This window comes from Chinchilla lanigera, unplaced genomic scaffold, assembly GCF_000276665.1.
Source record: "Chinchilla lanigera isolate Chin_1 unplaced genomic scaffold, ChiLan1.0 scaffold00059, whole genome shotgun sequence".
NCBI lineage: Eukaryota > Metazoa > Chordata > Mammalia > Rodentia > Chinchillidae > Chinchilla > Chinchilla lanigera.
In genome coordinates, this window is record NW_004955460.1 from 13,295,349 (window position 1) to 13,310,460 (window position 15,112).

General features: G+C 43.5%; 1 protein-coding gene and 1 long non-coding RNA gene across 2 annotated transcripts in view; both read right to left on the minus strand.

Moving 5' to 3' along the window:
• The window catches only part of Rac1 (ras-related C3 botulinum toxin substrate 1 (rho family, small GTP binding protein Rac1)), a gene marked incomplete in the record, with an annotated part of 25,404 nt that extends 25,190 nt beyond the window's left edge, over positions 1-214 (minus strand). The window contains 1 exon segment of the mRNA XM_013521169.1: positions 1-214.
• A 6,711-nt stretch (positions 215-6,925) lies between these two features.
• LOC106150004 lies at positions 6,926-15,012 on the minus strand. Its single transcript, XR_001236518.1, has 4 exons — positions 14,899-15,012; positions 13,589-13,644; positions 9,957-10,001; positions 6,926-7,099 (listed from the first exon to the last, which is right to left on the minus strand). It is a non-coding gene; the product is annotated as an uncharacterized LOC106150004 (long non-coding RNA).
• Positions 15,013-15,112: the final 100 nt, after the last annotated feature.

Genomic DNA, 15,112 nt, shown 5'->3' on the forward strand with positions numbered 1-15,112 from the left:
GGCCGGGCGGGGCGCGGGGTGCCGGGAGCGCTGTCCACGCCGCCTTGCCCTCCGCGGACTAGAAACCGAAGCCGGGTAGCGGCCACCACCCAAAGCTGGGGAAAACTGCAGAGAAACAGGAAATGGCCGCTCCACTCACATCCGGCCTCCCTTCCCCCCCCTCACCCCCCGCGCCGGCGCTGCGGCTCCCAGGCTCCGCGCGGGGCAGCTCCCGCCCTCCAGGCTTCCCGAGCTTCCTCTGGCTTTCGGGAGTGCTCGGGAACGTTCGGGAGCGCTCGGCTCGAAGCGCGGGGCGGGGCTGCCGCCATCTTGGCGCGCTAACGCGGCCCGGGCGTGGCCGGGCTCGAGGATCCCCACCCTTCTGGTAGAGATTTGGTCCTGGAGAGGAGCTGTGAGTTATAGGGGTCCGCTCCTTTTATCAGACCCAAGGCCTGGGTCACCCCTCCACTTTTTTTTTTTTTCAGTACTGGACATTGAGCCCGGAGCCTCCACACTAACCTGCATCCCCAGCCAGTGATCAAGCTTGGCTGGAATTTTCGATTTTCCTGCCTCAGCCTTCCAGAGTGTGGGGTCATGCCTCGCTACACTTTTTTTTTAAAAAACCTTTTTATATAATAACTATAGTTTATGTTATGACATAAGATCCTCTTAGAAAACTCGAATCTAAAACTATAAGGAGGGGCTGGGGATTTAGCTCAGCGGCAAAAGCGCCTGCCTGGCAAGCACAAGGTCGTGAGTTCGGTTCCCGGTACCGGAGAAAAACCAAAAATAAAATAAAATAAAATAAAACTATAAGGAGGAAAAATGCCCTTGCAACATAAATAAATTAAAATAAACCGGCTGTAGTGCCGCACAGCCTGTAACCCAACTCTCTGGGAAGATAAACAAAAGGATTATAAATTCTAGCCCAGATTATGCAACGGCGATTTAAGCAAATCCTATCTCAAAAAATAATAGATGGGACGTAGTTCAGTGCAAAGGCCCTAAGTTCAGTCCCCGGTACTGCAAAAAATAAATAAGTAATCAAAATAAATTTGGGGGAAAAAGCAGGAAGAAGGCTGATTTTTTTAAAGGCTGTCGATATATTCAGATAATATAACTAGGAAGGGGGTTATATTAGAAGACAGGAGCTTTTGAAAGGTTTGTTGATTGCTTTGGGAGTTTGGCGTAATTCTTACGTTTTTAATGCCGCTAGGAATACAACCCAGCATGCTTCCATGAGCAACTTCCCCTGTCCAAAAGATTTTTTCCATGATATTTTTTATTTCTTAGAAATTAAAAGCACCTTAGCAGAAATTAAACTCACTGGAAAAGTTGAAACAGCAGGGCATGGTAGCACATGCCTGTAATCCCAACACCTGGGCAGCTCAGGCAGGAGGAGCACAAATTCAAACCCAGCCTGGGCAATTTAGCAATTTAGAGAGACACTGTCTCAAAATTTAAAAATATTTTAAAAGGACTGGGGATGTGAAGGCCTAGGATTCAACCCCCAGGACCAAAAGGGAAAAAAAGCCGGGTGTGGTGGTGCACGCCTGTAATCCCAGCACTTGGGAGGCTGAGGCAGGAGGATCGTTGCGAGTTCGAGACCAGCCTGGGGTACAAAGTGAGCTCAAGGCCAGCCTGAACTGAACAGCGAGACTCCATCTCAAAAAGACAAAAAAAGAAAAAAAAGGAAACAGGTCCAACCATCCTAATGATAACTGTATGATATGAAAGAAAGAAGAGAAAAACATCCATGAAAATGTGCAAAGAAAATTTCCTAAACTTGAACGACAGTTTACAGATGGAAAGTGCCAGCCAGGTGAATGGAAATAGAAGCCAGGGCAATGCAAAATAGGTGAGATCCTAAAGAGAAAACGCAAGGCCCAAGGAAACAGGAAGCAGAAATAGCCCCGCTCTGGTCTCTGCTTACACTGGTAGGCAGTGCAGTGCTTTTAATGCTCTGAAGGAAAATGATGTTCAAACTAAAATGCTACTCATGGCCAAACCATTGATCAAGTAGGCGGGTAAAATAACATTTTCAGACAAACAAGTTCTCAAAAGTTTTCCCTCCCACATACCATATCCCGGAAAGCTATTGGAGCATATGTTCCTCCCGAAAGAGGAAATAAACCCAAAGAAGCTAGGAGAGGCAGAAACTTGAGATCCCCAGGTCGTGGTGACTGTTGGATGGGACCACACGGCAACAGGGAAACTTCCAACCTTAGCCCACAGCGGCCACTTCCTTTAAGGTGAACAGCTGGCAATAAGGAAAGACACCAGCCATTTGACCAGTTCTGCTGTGGTGACCAGAGGTGAGAGGAGATAAGAGATAATAAACGCTTGAGTTCTTGACATGAATGCTGATAGCCTTTCTTCGGTCTCCTTCCCCCGCAGCATTTTATTATAAAAACCTTTGAAGCTGAATGTGGTGGTGCACATCTGTCATCCCAGCTACTCCAGCGGATGGCAATTTCCAGGCCAGCTTGGCCAATTTAGTGAGATGCTGTCACAAAAATTTTTAAACAATTTTTTAAATGTTTAAAAAGGGGCTGAGGTTGTAGCTCAATGCAAACAAAGACCTTGCGTTAATTTGTAGTACAAAAAAGACAGGGGCGGGACTGGGGAATATAGCTTAGTGCAAGGTCCTGGATTCCATCTCTAATACCAAATAAAACATTTGGATACACAGAAAAGCTGAAAGAAATATGCAGTAAACACCCACATATCCACCTGAATTCTCGAACTCACGACCTTGCGCTTGCCAGGCAGGCGCTTTTGCCGCTGAGCTAAATCCCCAGCCCCCACCTGAATTCTTCAATGAACATTTTACTAGTTTTGCTTTATCACACACCTATCCATGTATTCATTTAACAATTGATCTCATTTTTTAATGCTTTTCCAAACTTCTGGAAAATCATACATTTCACCCTTAAACACATCAGCATGCATGTCATTAATTGTACTTCAGTTTTTACAGTTTCCTGTGCTTTTTTTAAGGTAAAAACATAGACTATGAAATGGACAAATCTGAAGATTACCATTCACTGAGTTTTGACAAATTTCTGCAATGCAAAACCCATCGAGGCTTAAAACCTGACCTTCTCCCAGCTTGTCTCTTCCCAATCTCTGACCCACTTTTGGAGGCAACTGCTGTTGTGATCTTTCTCAGAAGTTAGTTTGGCCTGTTCTAGAACTAAATATAAATGGTATCATATAGACTCTTTTTTGTCTAATCTTCTCCTGTCAGCTTAAGGCTTTTGGACTGTTTGTTGTTGGTTTGGTTCGGTTTGGATTCAGGGTTTCACTCTGTAGTGCAGGCTGGCCTTAAACTCACTTATGTAGTCCAGGCTGGCCTCAAACTCATACCGATCCTCCTGCCTCAGCCTCCCAAGTGCTGGGATTATAGGCATGCATCACCATATCCGGTCTTGTTTTTTGTTGTTGTTGTTGTTTTGAGACAGGGTCCTGCTAACTTGCTCAACCTGGCCTTTAACTCATGATCCCCCTGCCTCAACCTTCAGAGTAGCTGGGATACCACCATGTCACCATGCCTAGCACTTAAAGCTTTTGAGATTCATTCATGCTGGGTGTTCTCCTTTTTTTTTATCGTGAGAAATAATTCAGTGTAATAGCTAGATCATGGCTTACTGATCTCCAGCTGGTGACACCTATAGAGTGTTTCAAACTTTCCTATGATAAAAGTAAAACTCCTAAGAACATTTTTTGTACAAATGAGTTCATGTACATATTGGGTAGGTACCTAGGAATGGAATGTCAGGTCATACAAGAGGTGTGTAAAACTTTTTTCTAAAGTGTCTAGCTAGGCGTGGCCCACACCTGTAATCCCAACATTCTGGGAGGCTGAGGCAGGAGGATTTCAAATTCAACCAGTTTGGGCAATGTAGCAAGATTGTCTTAAAATTTAAAAAAAGCAGGGAGGACTCAGATTGTAGCTCAGTGGCAAGATCCTGGGTTCGATCCTTAGTACCACAAAATAAAGAAGGAGAAGAAGAAGGGGAAGAGGAAAAAGGAGGAGGAGAGGAAGAGGGAGAAGGCAAAGGCAAAGAAGAAGAGGAGAAAGAGTGGGAAGAGAAGGAGAAGAAGAGGAAGAAGAGAGCTCCTGCTGGCCCAAAGGAAGTGACTACCTTCTCTTAATCACATGGACCTTGTTGGTATTTGATAATGGAGACTGCACAGTGAGTGGAAAATTGGAAAGGATGCCCTGCTGCTACCAGCTGCCCTAACTCACCACCATTGCTCTCCATAACTTTGCTAAGCCACTACAGCTCTTTGCTCTCTGTGCAACAAGGAGAATGAACTTTGTGCTCTCAACTCCGTGGGTTCACAAGTCCAGCAAGGGCTCTACAGATGGCAAGAAAAACAGATCCAGTGCCACATGCCTGCAGTCCCAGCACTCTGGGAAGTGAGGCAGGAGGATTGCAAATTTGAGCCTACCCTGGAAATCTTAGTGACTCAGTGAGACCCTGCCTCAAAATAAAAAAAAAAAAAAATTAAAAGGAGGAGGAATAAGCCAGTGATTTATTACTTTATTTGATTTTTGAATTAAAGTCATGGGTGCAGATTGTTAAAACATTAACCAATAGAAGAGAGCTTAGATGAAGAGACTTCAATTTTCTGCCCAGACCCTCATGGAGTCTCCCTACTTCTAGGTCCTCCCTCAAGGGGCGAGAATGAATCATGGGAGAGTTTGGAAAGTTTTGGAAATGCGGGCTAGAAAAGCCCTAGAATGTTGTGAGCAGTGTTGGTGTGCAATATTTGTCAGAGCTCAGAAGACCAGAATGTTGAGAGAAAATGTGGAAACCTAGGGTGAGGCTCAGGCAGTTTCAGTTGGTAACAAGAACTCCGCTGGCAGTTGGATTTGAGACTATGTGTGTTACACTGTGACAGAAAATTTGCCTACATTTTGCCCATCTTCTGAGTCTCCCACCAAGTCTGAAACCGCCTGAGCCTCACCTTTAGTTTCCAAACTCCTCCCATGAAGCAGTTCAAAAGACTTCTGAACCACATAATCAGTACAGTCACAGTAGTGACTCCTGATACAAATTTTCTGTCCTACCCACTTTCTTATCTCAAAATATCTAGACCCATGAATCAAAGAAAAAGAAGTTTATTTTGGCTCATGGTTTGCAATGGGTTTAGTCCATGGTTGGCTGACTGCAAGGCAGAAATGGCATGGCAGATAACAGCTGCTCACTGCATGGTGGCTGGGAAGTAGAGAAAGAAGGCAGAAGCCAGGGACCGGAACACACCCTTCCAAGTCATGCCCCTAACGTCTTGGCTAGTCCAACCAGGCCTCACCTCAAAATGGGAGACTTGTAGGGGACATTAATTCTAAACCATCATATTCCTCAAGGTTCTGAGTGGGTTGTCTCATACCAACTTCTCTCTCTAGGAATGACCAGTAGAAATAAAGTGCAAGTGACACACATGAGTGTTCTGGGAGCAACATCAAAAAAAGTAAGAGGAAGCTGGGCACGGTGGTGCACACCTGTATTCCCAGCACTCTGGGAGGCTGAGACAGGAAAATTGCAAGCCCAGGACCCAGCCTGGGCAACTTAGTGACTTACAGAGAACCTGTATCAAAATAAAAATTTTTAAATTAAGCTCATTGGTACATTTTAGATATACATTATGATCACATTCATCATAGGAAATTTATACCTGTACATGATATATCTTGATTTTTTTCCCCCATTCCCTTCTTCTCCCTTCAACCCCTCTTCATTTACAAAAGCTTTGGCTGGGTGTGGTGGCACATGACTGTATTCCCAGCACTCTGGGGACTGATGCAAGAGGATTTTGGGGAGTTGGAGACTACCCGGGCTACAAAATGAGCTCAAGCCCAGCCTGAACTGCACAGTGAGACCCTGCCTCCAAAAGACCAAAAAAAAGCTTTGTTTCCATTTTCTCTTTCTTTTCTCATTTTTTTCTTTTCCCTTTCTTCCTTCTCCCCTCCCCCTCCTTAGTTCCCCTTCCCATTTGAATGTGTTCTTCCTGTTTTGCAATATCAAAATAAAAAAATTTTTTTTGAGACAGAGTCTCTCTCTGTAATTCAGGCTGGCCTTGAACTCACTATTTATCTCAGGCTAGCCTCAAACCTGTGGTGATCCTCCTGCCTCATCCTCCCAAGTGCTGGTATTACAGGCCTGTGCCACTATGCCCGGTTAAAATAAAAAATTTTAAAAAGAGGCTGGGGATATAGTTCATTCATTGTGAAGGCCCTGGGTTCAATCCCTAGTACTCTCCAAAAAGAGAGAAAACAAATGTAATTCATTTTGTTAATTAACCCAGGTTAGCTGGAATATCATTTTAACTTGTAATCAATATGCAAATTGAGAAGTTTTAACATTCTTTTTTAATATATTGGGTTTTTTTTGAAGACAAGGTTTTACTTTGTATCTCAGGGTGCCTTGAACTTTCAATGATCATCCTGCCTCAGCCTCCCAAGTGCTTGGATTACAGATATGCACTGCCATGCCCACCTCGAGGAATTCCTTAAGCTGATAGGCAGAAGTGATGGGCTATGTGTGTAGTAGGTTACATCATCTAGGTTTGTATGAGTACATTCCATGTTTCTGTGACAAAACTGCCTAAGGAAGTGGGCATGCACCTGTAATCCCAGCACTTGGGAGGCTGAGGCAAGAGGATTGCCATGAGTTTAAGACCAGCCTGGAGCACATAGTGAGACCCTGTCTCAAAAGGCAAAAAAAAAAAAGCACCTAACAACATTTTTCATAATGTATCCTTATTATTAAGTGATGCATGATCATAACTGAACTGAGTATTGGATCCTAAATTTAAATGAAATTAGATTTCAAATGAGTCTGCCTTTCATTACTTCCTCTTTCCCTTCCCTGCTCCCTTCCTTCATTCCATCTTTTCTTTCTCCAAAATGAGGTCTTCCAGTGTTCCCCAGCCTGGGCTCAAGTGATCCTCCTGCCTCAGCCTCCTCAATGAAACTGGAGCACACACACCCAACATGGTTAAAGTTCAGTTCTTTAGTTGTAGTTGCCACAACTGGCTTGGACAAAGCAGATGTAGTGATGCTGGCGCTGGTGCTGCAGAAAGGCCCTGCTTGTCTGGACGTCAGAAATATCTGTATGGAAGAGCGGGGAGAGGTGGAAGGGGATGAAAAAAGAGTTAGGATCTGTTATGTGCATGTGCCAGCTCCGCACAGCAACTGTAAACAGTATATACAGCAAACATGTGCTGATAATTTTTTTAAAAAATTAATAAAAAAGAAAGTTTCTTCTATTTTTCTTTCTCCCCACTGTGTGAATGTTATGTCCATCTTACCCACTGCTCACCTTCATTTGGACTTCCTTTTAGATCTAAGCAAAAGTGAAAGTTCTACTTCTGAAATACACAGTATGTATTGTACTGTGTGTATATTTAGGTTCACTAATAAACACTGTGACAAAATATCTTGCAAGTACGGAGCAGTCCTCAGCTTACACCATTCCTGTCCGTGCCTTGATCTTGCACTTCCTAGCCTCCAAGGTGAGAATTATATTGCTATTAGTTATAAATTAGCCTATAGTATGTTATTTCTGGAGGCTTCAAGGATTTTGTGGGAGGCTGAGGCAGGAGAATTAAGAGTTTGAGACCAGCCTAAGCTACATATCAATTCAAGGCTAGCTGAAACCACATAGTAAAACCCTATCTTAAAAAAAGAAAGAAAAAAAAAAAAAAGAAAAAGGAAAAAGAAAACAAGGCCAGACATTGCCACATCCAGCTCAGCACTCAAAATTCTCAGAGAGAAGAATGGTAGAGGATGAACAAGTAAAGACAAGGGTCAGGAAACAGAAAGCTGAGGTCAAGTGGAGCCCTCTCTCCAGATGGGAGAAAGGAACTGCTCAAAAACTGCAGGGCATTTATTTATACACTTGGCAGGTTGATGTCACGTGACACCCCTCTGCCTAGCAACCTGTTTGCTTGGATTGCCTCGGGCTCTGTATTCTCAGAGCTGGAATAGCGTGTTCACATGGCTCGCCTTGGGCACTCTGCACATGTGATTGATCTCCAGCTTCAGCCACTCCTCACAAAACATAGTGGCACACACCTGTAATCCTAGCACATTGACAGACTGAGGCAGGAAGATTGCAAGTTTGAGCACAGCTTGGGGAAACTTACTGATTTAGCAAGATTTTGTCTCAGTAAAAAAGGGGTGAGGATGTAGCTCAGTGCAAAAGCCTTGGGTTCAATCCCCAGTACCAAAAAATAAAAGCAAAAACTTACTTGGGGGCTGGGGATATAGCTCAGCGGCACAAGTGCCTGCCTGGCAAGTGCAAGGTACCGAGTTCAATTCCCAGTTCTAACCCCCCGCCTTATTTTGGTGCCACTAACATCACAGCAACTTAGACCCATCTGCCTTGATGTTCCTGTGCCACTCACTGAGGCTTGCCTCCTGATGAGGTGGGGAGGGAAGTGTGGTCTGGTCTCCTGCCCAGCTGCTGGGGGAAAGAGAGACCCAGTGACTCACAGAACCACAAGGAACTGGGCAGAGGAAGGCTTCTCAGGAATGGGAAGTTGGGGCTGAACAGGCCAAAACAAAAGAGATCATGAGGTTTAGGTTCAGTGCCAATGAGAGAGGCCCAAACTGACCACGGCTTCAACAACGTCAAAGTTTTTTCCTCTCCTGTGTAAAATTCTAATAGTAATTCAAACTGGCTCTTCTGCATGAGATCACAGGACCCAGCCCAGCACATCTATGTTCAAGCACAGAATGGAGAAATGCAGAGGAAGAGGGGAGTGTGGCAAGGGTCTCTCCAGGATGATTCTGGGAAGCCCATACTTCCTCTTACGTCCCATTGGCCAGAACCTAGTCACATCACCACACCAATCTGCAGTGCAGGATGGGAAATTTGGACCCTACTAAAATTTCAATAGTCCTAAAGAAGAGAAGAATGGATTTTAGAGGACAATGATCAAGTTCTGCCATTATTTGCCATCTAGCTGCCCACTATTCATATGCATGTTTTTCTACTTTTTTTTTTTTTTTTTTTTTTGGTGGTACTGGGGATTAAACCCACAGCCTTTATGCTGAGCTACGTCCATCCCCAGCCCCTCTCCTTTTTAATTTTTTTTTTTTTTGAGCCAGAGTCTCACTATGTAGTTCAGGCTGGCCTTGAACTCACTATGGAGCCCAGGTTAGCCTTGAAACTCACAGCAATCCTGCTGCCTCAGCCTCCCAAGTGCTGGGATCACAGCCATGTTCCACCATGCTAGCTACTTATTTTTTATTTTGAGAAAGGGTCTTTTTAAATTACTAAATTGCCCAGGCTGGGCTCAAATTTTCAATCCCTCTGCCTTGGCCTCTGAGAATGCTGGGATTACAGGTGTGCACCACTATACCTGGCTCATATTTAATATTATAAAATGCTCCTTCCCATCACAATGTGACATCACAATCTCACATTCATTCAAGAACACACTCCCTGTCTTCTCAAGAGCAATAACACAGAGAACCAGAGTCAGGTACAGGTACCAGAACATCTGCAAGTCCAGGACTTCTGGGGAATGTCCTCTTCGTTTCATCCCATAACAACATTGTGCAAATGTCTCGGTTACTTTTCTCTCATTGCTGGGACAAAATACCCAAAGCCCAAAATTAAGGAAGGAAAGGTTTACTTAGCTCACAATCTGTGGAGGTTTCAGTCCAGATTGGGCTGGCTCCAAGGCAGAGTGGCACATGGCAGAGGACAACAATTCATGGCGGTAGAAAACAGCAAAGGCAACAAGAACAAAAGGGAAGGGTGGCATCAAGCACCCTGTTTCTCTCCCTTACATATGCAAAACTATCTGCCCCAGAGTGGGTGTAGCACTCACACCTATAATCCCAGCCTTGGACCATGGATCAATCATAAACTCTAGAAGCCTGCCCCGTGACTGCATGAGGCTTTGTAGGGGACATCTACACACAAACCATAACAGCAACCAAGCTTGGATCCTACCAGCCTCTGGTGCAGCATTCTTTCCTCCAGGTCAGGGCAGGATCCCTGCGGAGAGAGGGTGTTATGTATGACTTGTGATTAGGCAAAGGTAGGTCAAGGAATTTCTTTATGGTCAGTTCAAGAAAATGGCGGGGGTGGGGGTGGTCAGAATTAATTTCTCTCCTTTTTTTTTTTCTTTTTTCTGAGACAGTATTTCCATATGTACCCCAGGCTGGCCTCAAATTCACAGCAATCCTCTTGCTTCAGCCTCCCAAGTGATGAGATTAAAGGCTGTGCCACAACACCCAGCTGGCGTGGAAGAAGATTAGAATTTCTATAACTCACCCTGGGGAAGAGAAATTTTATGTCTCTCTTAGGTTTTTATGGGTGCCCTGGAGAGGCAGTTCTGAGCCCAGAATTGTGGATGAAAATTCATCTATATAGATCATCATTTCAATTGTTTTGATGGTACTAGGAATTGAGCCCAGGACCTTTGGCCTGAGCTCCGTCCTCAACTCTTTTTTTTTTTATTTTGAAAAATAAAAGAATGAAACCATATTAACAAACAAATTTTGAAAATTTTTTATTTTGAAGTAAAATAAATCATTAACTAACTTAATGTCATTAAATTGCCTAGAGTTGGCTTGTGATCCTCTTGCTTCAGCCTCACAGAGTGCTGGCATTAAAGGCATTGTGCCACCACATTCAGGTATAATTTCAACTTTTTTGGGGAGGGACTACCAGGAATTGAACTCAGGACCTCATGCTTGCCAGGCAGGTGCTGTGCCACTGAGCTAAATCCCTGGCCCTTATTTCAACCTTTTATGGTTGACTTTTTTTATTATTCAGTGTTCTGCTACGTTGGGTAGGTTGGTTTGAACTCTGGGCTCAAATGCGCCTCCTGCCTCAGCCTTTCAACTAGCTCAGACTACGGGTGCACGTTACTACACCTGGCTCACCTGACTTGTGTGTGTGTGTGTGCGCGCACATGTGTGTGTGTGTGTGTGTCTTTTTGAGACAGGGTTTCGCTATGCAGTTCAGGCTGGCCCTGTCACCTGCCTTTGTTGAAAGACTACACACTGGACTTGATAGCAATCTCTCAAATGTCTCTTTCCTTAAATCTCAAGTCTCTTCACTTGGGGGTTTCCTACCACCTTTTCTCTTCCTTTTTTAAAGCCTCCCACCTTGTACTACAAGTTGAAGCCTGAGCCTTTGCACTGAGCTACATCCCCATCCCTTTTGTATTTTTTTAAATTTTGAGGCAGGTCTTGCTACATTATCCAGGCTAGACTTGAACTTGTGATCTTCCTGGGTCAGCCTCTTAGAATGCTGGGATTACAGATGTGTATTACCACACCGGGTTTAAACCACTATGCCATACTCTTGATTTTGCTGACTTCCTCGTTGTAATCATTTTATACGTTCCTTTGGTAATAAGATGTAGAAACTTGATAGGTTTGGGTTCAATTGTTCTTCCTAGTAGTATTTCAGCAAGATTCCTTATCAGTCTTGGAGGATCACAAGTTCAAGCCTGGCCTGGGCAATTTAGTGAGGTCTTGTCTCAAAATAAAAAATAAAAAAGGTTTAAGGATGTAGCTCAGTGTGAAGGATTGATTGATTAGAGGCAGGATCTTGCTATGTTGCTAAGTTGCCTAGGCTGGGCTAGAATTTGTGATCCTCCTGCCTCTGCCTCCCAGAGTGCTGGAATTACAGGCATGCACCACCACACTGGGCTCCATAAGGAGTACTGTATTAATAGAGACACTAAGCTTGCATTCTATCTAAGACTCCAGAAGTCTGAGTATGAAAATAGCTACCATCCTTCCAGTGGCCTCTATCTCTCCGACACTGTGCCCAATGCTACATTTACTTGTCACAAATAGCCTGAGGACAAACATCGTCTTCCACACTTTACAGAACCGCGTCACAGGAGCTTGATATGTTGCTGAATCTGGAACCTGGTCTCTCTTGTTTTCTCACCACATCGTCCTTACCTGGGACACAGCTCTGCTAGCTGGAGAGATGCTGCCGGCAAAGCAGAAGGTCCTGTTGAGCAGTTGCTCTTAAAATTATTTTCCTACCAGCCTTTTCTCATAGTGCTTGTGTCTCTGTGAAAGTATTTTTCCTCAGGCATGGTAGTGCATGCCTGTAATCCCAGTACTTGGGAGGCTGAGGCAGGAGAATTGCTACGAATTCAAGATGAGCCTGGACTACCAAAAAAAAATAAATAAATAAATAAAAGAAGGATTTTTCAATACTGACTTCTATCTCATTTGTTTCTCTAATTATAGGCAGCAGTGTCTTCCTAGAGATAGTCCATGAATTGGGACTGAGTTGAATGTTGTCTGGAGCCTAGACTAAATTTTTGTTTGCTTTGGCAGTACTGGGGATTTAACCAAAGACTTTCACACTGAGCTGCATCCCTAGCCCTTTTTATTGTGAAACAGAGCCTCACTAAATTGCCCAGGGTAAGCTCCAAATTGGAATCCTCCTGCTTCAGCCTCCCAGAGTGCTGGGATTACAGGTAAGAGTCACAGTGCCTGGCTAAACCTAGACTAATTTACCAGCTGCACTGTAGCTTTGAATTAGTTAATTCTACTATTTTTTTTTCCCCTGTGTGGGTTTCAAAGCTAGCCCAACCCTATTCTATCTGAGACCTATAAAGAATCTTGCCTTTGACTTTTATTGTGTTCAGTTATAACAGGCTTTTATCCAGCTTGGTTTAGTTTTGTGGTAATTTGTGTGCCGTTGTGTGAATGGCTTGTTAAATGTCTCATAGCCTCAGTGGCATTTAGGGACAAAGGAAGGAGTAACCAAGGAGGAAACATGTACACACACGTATCTCTCACAGTGCCACAGCCCATCTGGTCTTACGAGAGTTCAAATGCACAGGACTGCCAATTTTCCACCAGTGAAAATCTTTACAAGCCTGAGAGTACATTCAGCTGATCTCAACGGACCCTGCTAACTCATTGCCAAGTTGATTTTGTGTCTTCTGGAAAATTTTCCACTGAAGATTCTGGCCTTTAACATCTTTAAATTATTTTCCTAAATATGCTGTAAAGACTCATTCCTTTTGCTGTTTCTAAGGGGCTAGCTTGAAAAATAATGGTAATTTAGCAGCCTGTGTTCTTCAGCACTCAAGGATAGCATCCAACATGCACTGAGAGAAAAAAATAGCTTGCTAAAAAAAAAGGAAGTGAGCTTTTTAATGTCAACCACAAATGTGGCGAAAATATAATGCTGCAAAAAAAAGGAAACCAAAGACTTCTGAGAATTCTTTGAAAAATGTTACTTTAACAACAATAAAAGCCAGGCATGGTGGTGCACACCTGTAATCCCAGCACTGGGGAGGCTGAGGCGGGAGGATCGTTGTGAGTTTGAGACCCGACTGAGCTACAAAGTGAGCTCAAGGGCAGCCTGAACTGCATAGGGAGACCCTGTCTCAAAAAGACAAAAAATAAAAAAATAAAAAATATATAGAAAGACTTGGATGTTTATATATAAAATATATAAAAAAATAAAAAAAATATATAAAAAGTGTGAAAGCCCTGGGTTCAATCCCCTGTACCAAAAATATCAAATAACTAAATATTAAACCAAAAACATTTAACCTGCTGGACGATAAGATAGGAAAAACTCTTGAATTTTACCTAGAGGCATAGGACAGGACTTTCCGAACAGAATCCCAGTTGCACAGAAAATGGTTCTGAGAATCAAAATATGGGAGAATATTAAATTCTAAAGCTTTTGTACAGCAAAAGAAATAACCCACAGGGTGAAAAGACAACCTAAAGAATATGAATTTTTTTCCCAGCTCGTCTTCAGAGGACTCACGTCTAAAATATATAAAGAACTAAAAAAACTGTCCCCCCTTCAAAATAAAAGATCCAATAAAAAATCAGCAGCTGAAATACACACCACGGAAGTACAAATGTTCAACATCACTGGCCACTTGAGAAATGCAAATTAGAACAACACTGAGATTCCACCTCACCCTAGAAAGAATGGTCATCATCAAGAAATCAAATAATAACAAAGCTGGAGAGGTTTCAGGGGAGGAGAGAAGGAAACCTACACTGTTGGTGGGAATGTAAACTAGTACAACCACTACAGAAATCAGTATGGAGACTCCTTAAAAACTAAAACTAGAAATTCCATTTGACTTAGCTATTCCCCCTCTAGGTATCTTCCCAAAAGAGTTAAATGTTTTGCATTACAGTGACACACACCCATGTTTATAGTAGCTGAATCTTGGAAGCGGCCTATATGTCCATTAGTATGTGAACCGACTACTCTGCCATAAAGATAAACTCAAGTCATTTGTAGGAAAATGGATGCACCTTGAGACCATAATGTCAAGTGAAATAAGCCAGACACACAAGTTTAAATATTGCATGGTTTCTCTTATACGAGAAACCAAGTTATAAATAAAACGCAAAACAAGACAGGCAATAGGAAGTAGAGAGATAGATCTTTCTCAAATGGGAAGGGGAGCAGAGAGGGAGGAGATGAGAAAAGGAATTAAGATGTGTTCTGTGCACGTACCAACTTCCCACAAGGAATGTAAGCATTATGTACCACACACATGTACTATTAAACCGAACTAAAAAAAGGTTAAAAAATCCCCTGTACCACAATGAAACAATAACATAACACAGAAGTTTGTGAAGTTGAATTAATTTTACATCAAGGGCTTTAGTTAATATTATGATTATTAAAAGATTAAACTGTGTATAATGACACGGAACAAGAACAGCTTGGATCCCAAGGAATCCACATGGGGAGAATGGATTACCCATCGCCCCCCATGGCCTCCTTTCTTTTTTTTAAATTGTGGTGAAATACACATACAATTTACCACTGTAACCATTTTAAGCGTCCAGTTCAGTGGCTTAAAGTACATTCACATTGTCCTGTGGCCACGCCTCTGATCGCCTCTCCCTTTATTCCTAGGGCTCACCAGTAGGGGGCATCCAGAGATAACACACCGGTCCCTTTTCCACGCCTTCTCTTCGTCCGCGCAGGCGTACTTTCCCTGTGGGAATGCGGCTGAGGGCGGAACCGGGGGCGGTGGCCTGAGGACGGCGCAGGCGCGGGGCGGGTTCTTATGACGCCACGCCGCGCGCCCGGCCGTGAAGCAGGCGGCGGCTTGCGGAGGCGCTTTCCCGAGCGTG